Source organism: Mus pahari, chromosome 5 (genome assembly GCF_900095145.1).
Source record: "Mus pahari chromosome 5, PAHARI_EIJ_v1.1, whole genome shotgun sequence".
Lineage (NCBI taxonomy): Eukaryota > Metazoa > Chordata > Mammalia > Rodentia > Muridae > Mus > Mus pahari.
Window position 1 is genome coordinate 35,896,983 of NC_034594.1, and position 11,884 is coordinate 35,908,866.

At 36.4% G+C, this 11,884-nt stretch overlaps 1 long non-coding RNA gene across 1 annotated transcript; it reads right to left on the reverse strand.

Moving 5' to 3' along the window:
• Positions 1 to 232: 232 nt before the first annotated feature.
• LOC115064057 lies at positions 233 to 8,824 on the reverse strand. Its single transcript, XR_003843924.1, has 4 exons — positions 8,537 to 8,824; positions 2,941 to 3,000; positions 2,412 to 2,452; positions 233 to 1,560 (listed from the first exon to the last, which is right to left on the reverse strand). It is a non-coding gene; the product is annotated as an uncharacterized LOC115064057 (long non-coding RNA).
• Between the last annotated feature and the right edge of the window lie 3,060 nt (positions 8,825 to 11,884).

The window sequence follows — 11,884 nt, forward strand, 5'->3', positions numbered from 1 at the left end:
GACACAAGTAAATCACAAAATTTCTTATCAAAAATCTACTATTTCTCAACCACTACTGTACTGAAATCTATCTTTCAGCTCAGAATCATGAGGCATGATGTATTTTTCTAGCACCAATTGTTGGGGGAAGAAAATTCTTTTGGCCTGGCTCACAGTTGATATCTGATATATTTGTGCTAAGCATTCATGGAAGGCTTTAAGAAGTTCTCCTAATGGACAACATTAACAGTTATCCATTCAACTGCATGACCATGGAGGCAATATGTAGTATGGTTATTGATTCCTAGACATAGATGATGAAGTAAGAGAATAAAAATAGCACAATTATACCATGGAAATGGAAAATAAATAGGTGACTAGCCTACATGAGCAGGCATATGAAAGTTGAGTGTCTGGTTACACCAAGCAAAAAAGGAGACATGCCTTAGAAGGTGCCCTCAGTAACTCAGTTGAGAAATTGCTTCAATTTAAGAATGTTAGCTAGGCTTCCTCCTTAGATGCTAAATTTGAGAACAATGGTCTTTAATGAAGTAACTATGGTATCATAGGTGCAGGCTATTCAGAGAACCAAGAGCCAGGATTTTCTCACATCACAGTAGTTCTTCTTTTACCCATCATGGAAGTGGTAAGAAGCAATGAAAAGTAATTCCCTGATGTGGCAGTGCATTTGAAGATCAAGCTAACTACATGACACCAGATACTTTACCTCAAATCTCTTATACTGTGGAGTGAGCAACTTGTCATTATCACACCTCCTTTTTCTCACACCAAGAACACATGACCTGCAGGTATAATGTCCTGAACAATATTATCTCTCATCAGGAGAATCAATTCGTGACAAAAGATGTGTGTCAATGGGCATATGACAGTAGGGCCTACTGAAGGCTTGTCTCATTGTACATTAATAAGCAATTAGTGTAATAAAGCAACACAGTAAAATGGTGTAGGTTCCAATAAGTCCTACTCAGGGAAGCACCATTCAAGCCTAGCAAATTCTTTGAAGGTTGCTTTATTTCTACTAAATTTATGATAGTGTTTGGTTTTTGCATTTACCAAACTAGAATTTATTAGTCCAGAAACCAATGAGTAACAATAGAGGTGGCATCTCTCACCATTCAAAAATTCCAGTTCACACCATAGATTTGTCTCCTGCTACATTAACTCTCCTAGTTCCTAGGAGGCAGTGTTCTCATGTGAGGACGCTTCAGGAGTTCCACTGTTTGTGAGGTAACAGTAGTCCTCTACTAGATTAGGGATTCTTACTAGTGTATCACAGGCAACAAAGAGCAAAAAGGGTTTTCCAGGGTTAAACTTAATTATATGCTAAACTCAATTATAACATACATCTCAGTTTGCAGCTGAAAAAAAATAACATGATCTACAAAGAAAATGCTCTGATAGAGAGGGTTTGCTACAGCATCTGTTAACGTTCCACAACTTGTAGTGACGGTGAATGTGTGGCTGCCACAGCTAAAACCTGAATTATAAGTTCTCCAAATTGTCATTGAGGAAGATATAGAACATTCTACTGTTCCAGCAGCGCAAATGAACAAGTTTCCTCTGAAAAAGAGAAGAATCAAGAGTGATTATCAAAAGTTTATAGAGATTATGTGCATAAAGCCATCCCCATACAAATGACCATCCCTGCTGTACTAAGGCTCGTGTATTCACCTTCAGTGACATTGTATTTGACCTTCATGTTGAAAAGAAATTTAGGACATGTTATATTTATGTGGAACACAAGTGGGTCTGAAGTGGGTCTGGGTGACATCTGTTTCAAAATCAGCTCTATAATAGTAACTGCTACAGGAACACGTTTAATATCATTTTTATACTCAATTAATGATGGCATTTTAACATCACAATCATGACAGTATAAAAAATTTCCAGAATGTTCTAATTTATTTCTTAACCTTTTCCCCTTCAGATTTAAAAATACTTTTTTTAAAATTTTAATTGGAACATAATTGAGGTGCAGTGTGATGTTTCAACAGTCTGTATACGCTGAAAGATACACTTTTCCCTACTTTTGGATGTATTACTTAATGTTCTTTAAAAGATAACCTCAGAAGTATCATTCATGAATGGCTAAATATGTTTCTCTGAATTCTTTTCCTATTCTGCTCGATGTATTCCCTTTTTTCTTCTTCTTCTTTTGGTTTCTTTTCTTTTCTGCAGTGGACATGGGGTTCAGCAAATGATGACAAGTTCTATGCCACTGAGCCATGTTTTTAGTCCCCTAGTTGACTCCTAGCCTTTGCTTCTTTCTAGGATTAATTTGGAAATAGATTGCTTTTCATCCTCTGCCCCTGGGTCCATGTTTAGTGATAGCTAGGCTAGAAGAGAAGAATACTAAACTAAGATTAAAACTGCAATGGCAATTTTATAATTTTTTGTATTAACCAACAGACCTGGGATGCTCAGAAATCATTCTTCCTGGATCTCCAGGCTTCTATCAAATAGAAAAAAATTATAATTAAAAAATTGAAAACCAACAAAAATATCTTCACCTATAAGAAATAATATAATATAATTGGCTAATAATGTAAATAAAATGTTAACAATTTTCCAACACAATTGTGACAAGATTTTCCCTGTCCAATTAATTTAAACATTAGTGCTGCAGGAGGCCTGTGATTGGGCAGGGATAAAGGAGGCAGAGCTAAGAGTTTCAGAGACAGAGACAGAGGAGACAGGAGAGGAAGGAAGCAAAATGGAGGATGAGCAGGACGATTCAGATTCAGCGTGGCTTTAAATAGCCACGGGTAGATATAATTTCATATAAGGATAGAAAAATTGGGGTAATTAATCTAATCTAGGTGGGCAACTTGTATCATTATCAATTGGCTCGAAAATTGTGTGGGCATCTTGTGTATTGAGAATTTATTGTTTTATAAATCTGACTGGTTAATTATAAGCTTCAAAAGTTTTGATTTTTACCTGGTTATTGGGTATTGTGTTATCTAACCACGAGGTGCATGGGGCTGGTGTGGCAATGACCTGCCAAGGGAAATTAACAAGTTGGGTGGTGGCATCTCGAGAGTCCCAGGCCAGAGTCTGCTGAGATGAGAATACCCACCTAGCGCCATGAGGCTAGCATAGCATGGGAACTTGCCATTCATTTATAATATTTTCCACAACACACAATTAAGGTAGAAAAATGAAGCCAAGAGAGAAAGAGAGAACATGTGCTCAAGGAGATTGATTAGCACCAATCGAATCAACAAACTTTCCATGAGAAAAAAGAATCATCAGTGGAGAGAAATGTCAAAGAACAAACTGATCACCAAATCCAGTGTAGAACAGCAACACATTTAGGAAAAGCTTGTGAGATGATGGGCACTATTCAAACATAAGCTTATTAATATATGATACATGACACCCCTATAAAAGATGCATGAGAGAGCTGAACAGAGAATTAAGCAACATGCTTATATGGTCAGGGAGAAAATAACAAGTTTTGTGATTTTAGGACTAGAAGATCAACATGGAGTCTACTATCACAGCCCCTAACAAACCTCCAAATCTATTTTTAATTGTGGATTATATGTGTGTATTATATATATAATATAAAGCATATTTGAGATATATATATATATATATATATATATATATATATATATGCAGTATATATCATAAAGCTGACCATTTAAACTAGTTAAGAGTATGATCAGGGAGTCCTCTAGGGCACCCCCAGCTGACCTGAGCCAGCTGCTATCCTTTGCAGAACTCCATTATCCTGCCACCTCTCTGCTCACCTTCATCAGACCTGCTCATCCTGAAGCATAGGGACATGAGCCTAGCATGTCTGTCTTCTGAGATGCTCCACCCAGTAGTTAAACAAGACAGCCAAATATTGGATGGAGCTCAGGGACATGAAACAGTTGGGGAAGGATTGAGGACCCCAAAGGGATAGAAACTCCATAGGAAGACCAACAGAGTCAACTAATCTTGATACTTGGGAGTTCTCAGAGACAGAACCACCAACCAAAGAGCATTCATAGATGAACACCCCTCCCCAATCACATACACACACACATATGTAGCAGATGTGCAGCTTGGTCTCAGTATGGGCCCAAATAAGTGGAGTAGGGGCTATTCCAAAGGCTGTTGCCTGTCTGGAATATGTTTCCCTAACTGAGCTGCCTTGTCTTAATAGGGGACGAAGCACCTAACCCTGCATAGACTTGATGTGCCAAGGTGGGGAAATACTCAGTTGGGAACCTCCATTCTCTCAGAGAAGAAGGGGAGGGAGATTAGGGGGAGGAACTATGGGAGGAGGACGAGAAAGTGGACAGCACTTGATGTATTAATGCTTTGTCTTAGTTTCATTCTTGCCATAGTGACCAAACAGCAAAAATACCCAATGTAAGGAAAGAAAAATTAACTTTCCCCATGTTTTTAGAGCTACAGTTCATCATGATAGAGAAGGAACATCAGAGTGGCTCCAAGGTAGATTAGACTAGTACCAAGGCTGGGCTCTAAATGCTCCAAGGCCCACCTCTAGGGCCATACTTAACCTTCAAGACCTCATTTTTCAGTAGTTACAAAGTCACCCCAATTTATACCCCAGATGGACGAAGCATGGGGGATATTTTATATTCATTTAATAACAAATCTGTCTCCTATTATTTTTCCCAAGGGTATTATGTTTTAAATATTATGTCTAGACCTTTAGTCCATTTTGTGTTAACTTTTGCCTACAATATGAAAGTATTTTCTAACTTCATTTTGGGCATGTGGATAATTCAGCATTCATGATGTCATTGTTAAAAGGCTATGTTCCTCCCAAACAAATATCCATTATAACTTTATTCAAAAATCATTTGACAACATACGACTGAATTTATTTCTGAATTCTCTATTCGTTTCCTCTGCTCTATATATCTGGCTTCATGAGAGCAAAATATTATTTTGAAGGCTGTGGCTTTCTAAGTAAGTTGTGAAATTATAAAGTGTGAAACTAACTTGTCCAAAGGTTTCATAGCTCTTAGAACATTGGACTCATTCTTTCTTAATATCTAAGACATTAAAGGAGAACGTTACCCTTGAGACTTTTAGAAAGTGGACACCACGATTTAGAAAATACTGTTCTGTTACAGAATCTGTAACATCTATTGGTGACTTGGTCACTATTGACCAACTCCTACTATTATCAGTTGCTATTACTTGATACTGAATGATCAAATACCTTTTAGTTGAAATACACTTGTCTTTTATTAAGTCATTTTTAAAAAAATATATTTTACTATTTAACATGTCTTACAAATACACTAATATATTAGTACAGCAGTCTTTCCTTAATTAGTATTAGACTTTCCTAAAAATTTAAGAAACCTAGTTATACTTTTCTTTTAAACATACTTTTTCCTATAACAATTCTATGGTTTGTGGCCTAGGCATGAATTTGGAACATACTATGTATAGATCCTCCCTTTCTGAGATGACCACATGGTTTAACATATATTGATGGTAAATCATTGGGATGTTTGAAATGGCATGTGATAGGAACTAACATTGCTTGGCAATTACATAATAACAAGGCTATGGACAGCATTTTATTCATCTGAAGCAGTGCTTAAAAGTGAGAATACTGAAGGGAAACTATTGGGGAAGTTGTTTAGAAGATGAAAACTTCACCTGTATTACAGTTATGTTCAATGCCAAGATATGGCAACTTTACTGAAATCTTACGGAGAGATAGGATTTAAAAAGTTTGCGATTTACTGAACTAAATATAATGACCTGCAATTTTGCATTACAACTGAAGTTTTGCAACCTCGATAACATATATTCTTTTTTAAAAATAAGCCTTTAGATTTATCTACCAGTTTAAATATTTGCACATATATAATACCTCATAGTCTATAAAAGAACAAAGTCCATCATTATTGCAGGAACTCCTGTTTGCCCATCTATATAAATCCCACAAAGAGGAAACACAGGTAGAATTACAAATTTACATGCAATTTTAAAGGTTACTGTTATATTGATAGTTGGGGGAAATTAAACTGCTCAAAATAGAATACAGTGAGCAATATTGCACATGAGCTGAGTTCTCAGACTTATGCTGTACATTAGCCCATTGACCATTAGTTTGTCTTTCACTTAATACATACAAGTACCACATCCATGCATTTCTCATACTTAGTAAGAATATCTTCAAATTCAATGATGGTGGCCCTGATGAAAGCCAAAACACTATCTAATACTTTATCCATCGTATTCTTCCTACACTTCCTCCTCCAGCTCTGCTCATCCACCCCTCACTTTCTTATTCCCCCATTTCTGTGAAAGAATCTGTGTTGAAAATTCCTATGTGAACAGTTAAATCATTCCTATGATTATACGTCCCCTGATATCATTAATTTCCTTTACTTAAAAATATTGCTGGTGATAAGAACATCTTCTCCATCTTCTCTTCTGTCTGACTTCACACTAAAACATTTTTCCTGATAACTGATCTCTCAATTACCAAATACAATATATGTTTAAACTAGGGCTATCTGTGTAAATTTGTCTGAGGCTATATTCTCCTATTTGAAAGTGTTCCATACTGTAGTTTTCTATGATGTGCTCATGGTTTCTAGATCACCTTCTTACCTTAAGTGCTGCTGCTGGGTGACACCATGTGCTCTTCTACTCTTACCACATATACTTTTCTCATGCTATAGCCCATCATTTCAGTTCCCAGCAATTACTATAAAGCCAAGAGGTCCAGAATGAATATCTTACTGTGACAAGCAATGTTGTGCATATTTGGCTAGGTCACAAGATAACCTGGTATCTGATCAAAAAGTCTAAGTGGATTCATTTGTGAAAACTAATTAGCATGTTTACTGGTAGTTTGAGTAACTATTCCTCACCAGTCCAAGTGGGCATCATCCAACCCGCTCATAGCCTGAACAGAACAATAAGGCAAAAGAAGATTGAACTAGATTTTTCTCGCTGACCTTAGGCTCGGGTCATTGGTGTATATGGATTCAGATTTACACCTACTCTCAATTTGGCCTGGCTATTTCGCACAGCTCTCCTGTATTTCTAGACCAGAGATAGCTATTTGCGAGACATTTTTACTTCCATAAATGAGTAAGTCAACTCTAGAAGACAAATCTCACACATATATATATGGTTATATTATATGTATACAAATAGCTCCTACTTGATACTACTTGATTCAAAAAGTTATTCTACTTTTTGAAGAATCCTAACAGAACTCTTAAGAGTCAGAGGTAGGTTCATGCTCTTGATTACTGGAGTAAAAAGTCTAGAAGCGTAGATGTATTCATTTCCTTCACATGTATAATCTTTAACAATTTTGATGGTTTCTCAAATTATCCCAACAGCATTTTTCTGACTACATCACCTATTCTCTTGCCAGAATTACTACAGTGGACTCCTAATTGATCACACTGACTACCCATCTTCTAATGACCCCTGGAATCTATGTGCCATGTTTTCCTTAGACTCCTCTATGCAGAAACCCTAGCGATGTCTTCCTCCTCTTCAAAAGCTGTGGGGATGTGATTTCAGAATACATTTCCAGCACACTGGCATGGCTGCAAGGCCCTCCAGCCTTCCTCTATAGACTCCCAGTGCTATACCCCAGTGTTTGGTGATACTGAAACTTTGGATTGTGTGTAAAGCTGTTTATATCATTCCCTGCCCTACCCATTCATGTGAGAGATCCTATGCTCCTTCTACTGTCTTCTACATCTCAATTCTGGTGCCTTTCCACAGGTCCTGCCCAGTACATCACTGTGTGATTTCTACTTTCTCTGTACTCTATATGCCTTTGTAATTGTACTACTTATCCCAGCATCTGTAGCAGTCTACCTCCATTGAATGGTAAATTTCTCAATACAGGGAGTACAAGCCATTCACCTTTTATCTCAAGCATCTAGAAAAGCGAGCCCCATTGCTTTGGCACTTAGGAAATATTTGTAGAATGTAACCAAAATGGACTCATGATTCTCAGCATATATTTTGTTTTCTTTGTAAAAGTAATAGATTTTAAATCATATAAAGAGCCTCCAATTTGCAGTGACAGAATAAAGTAATATATTTACTTCTTTTCTTTTTCAAAAATCAATGAACAACACAGTGAACAGGCAAGATGAGTTAATAGTTAAGCAGACAAGAGGAGGTGGAGCTCTATGAAATTCTGTATTTTGACAAATTTGGTTTCTTATGATGAGGAAAGGAGCCACCCGGGAATAAACAGGAAAGAGAGATATTTACAGTTTACACAATAGAGAGTTTACTTTCTCTCAAATCTTCTGCAAGCAAATCTATTTGGCCAAAATATAACATTTTACAAAATAGGATGAAAGACCAGGGGACTATTTATAGGATTCTTACGAAACAGCTGTTAACTACAAATAGTCCAAAGAATTCAAAATTCAGAATTAAGATGGAGGAAGGTTTGTATCTGGAAGGGAATCAGGTTTTCTTTAGAGCTGAGGACATTCTATGACAACAAAAATATATTCAACTTAGCTGGCTATCTGATTGCTGTCATGTTTTGTCTACTTACCAGGAAAGCATTTGCCTGTCCTCGTACAATTCAACAACCAAAGACACTCCAGGATTCTTAAAGTAAAGGAGGTGGAGAAACAGAATTTTAAAAATCAGAAGCCTAAGCTTGCTTACAATGCAGAGCTGTTATAGCAACTTCTTGCAGCGGTGGTGTTTCCTTTTATTTCATTTTTAAAGGGTGTGACTAAGTAGACTAGGCTGGCCTGAAACTTGCAATCCTCCTGCCTCAGTCTCTAGAATGCTATGATTACAGACATGAGTTACCACGCATGATTCTCAACTTATTTCTCTATTCATATTTACAGACAAGTAGCCACTATGCGTTTAAAGAAAATACCACTGTGTATTTAAAGAAACACTAAGTAATTAAAGAATAGTAAGGACAGGAAAGGACAAAAAGGATTAACAAATTGACAGAGTACAGAATGGAGAAGTCTGGAAGAATTCCATGGGGTAAATGTTTATTGATATAGTTCATTCACAAAGCAAAGGCATAGTCTAAAACTAATGTATAGCATAGAATCTGAAAAAGATCTTGAAATCTACAACTTCATGAGATTAGCTGTTTGAGTAAAAGTCTTAGTGGAAGAGTAGAAGAAAATGGAACACCTACCTCAGACTGTATCTGGCAGTCACAAATAGGGAGAGACAAACTGAGAGAATAAATAATCAGAGGAATTAAATAAAAATATAAAGAAAAGAAATCTCTGCAAAATAATGTCAGGTAATGTCTTGGAGCTGAAAATAAAAAAAAATGAAGAAATTTAAAGATAGTGCCAAGTAATAAACTGGATCGATGAAAATATTGACATATACAGACATCTTACAAAATTTCGAACTACTAAATTGGAAAGTCATTCCACGATGCTTCTAGAGAGAATTTAGAAAAGATTGCTGGAAGGTGCTAGGAGGCAAAAGACCGACTTTTTTATATATATATATAATAAGAAAATGGTGTTGAAGCTATAATTTTATAACAAGCCCAACAACAACTAACAACATATACTATAAGAAATAAAAGGATTTATTTTAAAGTTGCTGGGCTTTGAGAAGCTTAGACAATATTTAAACTTAAAGTTAGTAAACAGAACTTGAAAAAAAGTTGGCAGAGAAGCAGCTCAGTGCTGCGTACTTTACTATTGTGCCTCAGCTTTTACATCTAGCACGGGAAATAATTAGATTGGAGAATGGATATAAAGCCCATTAACTAATTTATCATCTCTCAATATATGTTTTTAACGAATAAAAATTTTAAATTATGGGTAAAGATAGAGTCACACACAAGTTGACAACAAACAGTTGTTCAGAGACTGACAATAAAGTGAAGAGTGCAGGAAAACAATTGTAATTTTCTTTCTGCTGAAGCAGCTATTAAAATGTTTGAATCTATTACCATTTACTTAAAGCACAACTATGATTACAGTATTACTGCCCCCACATGGTCCCTATAGACTTCTACTTTCCCCAGTGGAAATAGGAGATACATTTCTTTGCCATGCTTATGATATTTACTGATCCTCAAGTTCTTGCATATAGACCCCCAAATATGATCTAGAATGCCAACAACTCTTTGTAATACTAGAAAAAATTCCTATTTTATATGTGAAATATTGAAAAGCTGTTGCAATAAACGGTCTGGGTGAGAAGGGGGGTAGTAGGACACTTATGTCACTGTGGAAGAGAGAGCACATAGAGGCAAGGTGAAGAAGTGACTGGACCCTGCTGAGTCCTTTACTGTCGATGGTGGACATTTCATTCATAGTGTCCAATCTGCACACAGTAGGCAGAAGTTAAGAATGGATTGCACCATTCTTGAGAGCTTGAATTATGATATCAAAGTATTAAATGAAAAGCCAGATAAAGATAAAATTACTGGGCATGGGAAAGAGAAAGAAATAGGAACATTTGGAACAAAGAGCTCCAGGTTGCTTTGTCTTTAAGTGATAGAAAAGAAAGTGGGATCATTTTTTAAATAACAAGTTTGGGTTTAAAATGTGAGACAGCACAGAAGGCAAAATCATATCAAGAACAAGAACACTAGTAAAGATGAGAAAATCTTCAGTCATCGTTGTGGTCAAACAACAGTAGCATGAACAAGGGGGTGTAACTTTCAGAAGCTCTAGTTTGTAAGCTATCATCCTAGCCTGAGGAATTTCTTTGGGATTCAGAGGAAAATGAAATGTACATAACACAGATGGGGTTAGATAGCCCATGAACTGCCTGCTACATAAAAGTGCCCCTTACACAAATTCATGCTGAGGAAGTAGGACAGGCACAGAGGAAACAATCAGACTGAGGAGACTGTGAGATTAAAATGCTTATCCAAATGGTCACAGAAATAGCTACTAGCTAATTAAACTTGAAAGGATTTCTAGATTTGAAGAGGGTATGCTTCTAAACGTGGCTGTGTGTGTGTGTGTGTGTGTGTGTGTGTGTGTGTGTGTGTGTGTGTGTAAAAATATCTACTGAAAAAAGAAACCATAAGTAAAACAAATTTATACATATTTGAGTGTAAAGATAAACACTATACAGAATCAAGCTATCATTTGTATATGTGAGGGTTAAACAGAAATTCTATCAGACAAGTTAAAGTCTAGACATACACAACCACACAGCTTTGAGAGAGAGAAAAACCTTTTGAGTAATAATATTCAAACCATAAGGAAAATTCATTAGTCATAAAGAGTTTGCAAAGATTAAAAAGCAGTGGTAAATAATACAGATAGTAAATTACATTATTTTATCTAAATTAGAGTTACTAGAGTGCTTTTTAAAGATTAAGACAAGTTTCAAGAAAAAAATTATTGAACTATATGACACAGTAAGTTTAAAATATTTTTAAATATGGCATTGAATTTCAAATTACCTAAATATCATCTATGCAGTAAGGGATGGTGGCAGTTGGAACTTTCATTTTGTTTGAAATATAAGATGCATTTACTCTTTTAAAAAAAAATTAATTTTTATATCCTGTTCACTGATCCCCTCGCAGTCACCCCTTCCAACAGTCCTTCCCCCATCCACCCTCCCCATCTCCTCTGAGCAGGTGCCCCCCCCCCATAATCCCCAAACCTTGGTATTTCAAGTCCTTTTGAAGCTAAGTGTTTCCTCTCCCACAGGCCAGACAAGGCAGCCCAGCTAGAAGAATATATCCCACAGACAGGCAATGGCTTTTGGGATAGCCCCACTCCAGTTGTTTGGGACCCACCTGAAAACCAAGCTGCACATCTGCTACATATACGCAGGGAGGCCTAGGTCCAGCCTGTGTTATGTTCTGTGGTAGGTAATTCAGACTCTGATGCATTTGGCCTTAATAATTAACTTAATTAAATAGAAAAAAGTCAAA